Source organism: Aplysia californica, unplaced genomic scaffold, assembly GCF_000002075.1.
Source record: "Aplysia californica isolate F4 #8 unplaced genomic scaffold, AplCal3.0 scaffold00708, whole genome shotgun sequence".
Lineage (NCBI taxonomy): Eukaryota > Metazoa > Mollusca > Gastropoda > Aplysiida > Aplysiidae > Aplysia > Aplysia californica.
Window position 1 is genome coordinate 180502 of NW_004797978.1, and position 1453 is coordinate 181954.

The window sequence follows — 1453 nt, forward strand, 5'->3', positions numbered from 1 at the left end:
TTACATCAAGAGGCACTAGAAAATTGCAAAATAGATCAAGAGGATTTGGTTGTAGCTGATGTACACAAGCATTTATGATTTATCTCAGCACCCCACCCCACCAATGAATATATAATATGTATCTACTTATTAAATAGCACATTTGATGATGGTTAAAATCAAACTGTCCAGTATTCTAGCATCTGCGTTTATCGCACCATGACCTGCGATTCGCGGCATATTTTGGTCCGCCAATCGCGGCCGCGACTTTTGCATTAAAAAAAGCCACCCAAAAATACCGCCTGAAAATAAAAAATCGAACAAACGTGGAGTAAAAATCGAAAAACAACAACAACAACAACAACAACAACAACAAGAAACCGAACCTCTTTCCTTTTTTTAGAAAGAAAATTTATGTTCACTTCCGCTTCACTTCGTCTCTTTCTCACTTGTTGACACCACGTTGATTATGTTGTGTTTTAATTTGTTGGTGTGTTAATTTTTTTCCTTGTTATTGTTCTGATGTGTTGTTTTTCTATTTTCTTTGTTTATCTAGCGTAATGCCATTTGATTAGATGTTGTTCCTACCTTTTTTAAAATATAAATGTGGGTGTTTGGCGGGTGCTCTGGTGTGGTCTGCTCCTTCTTTCCTATCAAACATCTATCATCCTTATCTCTCTTTCTTCTTTTTTTGCGTTTGTTGCTCTCTTGTAACACCTCTAATCTTCGGTACTTATATGACGTTTTTGTGTTGCAAGTGCTGTAAAACTTCTTACTAAAACATTAAACATAGAATATAAATGTGTTATGTTAGAGCGTGTCCACCAAAACCGAATACTGACACTTGCAGGCCCCTTGTGTGTGATTCCATAATTTACATGTAATAGCCTGTACTTTTTCTTGAATTACACAGGTTTAGGGTTAAAACGGCCTATCTTCGGAAAGGTGTACATACGCCTTTATTTGTTAATTTTTGTGGTTGTTTATTATGTGCTGTTCTAATTTTGATTTCATTCTGTTATGAAACTTTTATTTTTCACGTTTTTACACTCTGTGCGACTACAATAAATGATAGTATGGATGCTTGAAACAGAGCACAAGAAATTCTGATGCTTTAGATGTTATCTCTATCAACATATTCCTATAATATACGTCATCACAGAGAGTTGAAAGCTTGAAAATTATTGGCAACTTTCATGGCAACTTTTGCCATTTTATTGGTGGCAACTTTGGCAAATTTTTGTTTTTTTTTAAATGGCAACAAATCCAGATGCTAGAATATTGATGAATTCCGACACATGATCCACGTACGTTTATCATGTGATTGTACAGCTCATAGAACATGAGGTTAAGCGTGAATATGCTCTATATAAGTGCAATTAATAATTATTATTATTATCATTATTATTATTTATTATCGTTATCATTATCACTATTATTATTAATAATAATAATAATAGAAATTATTATTATT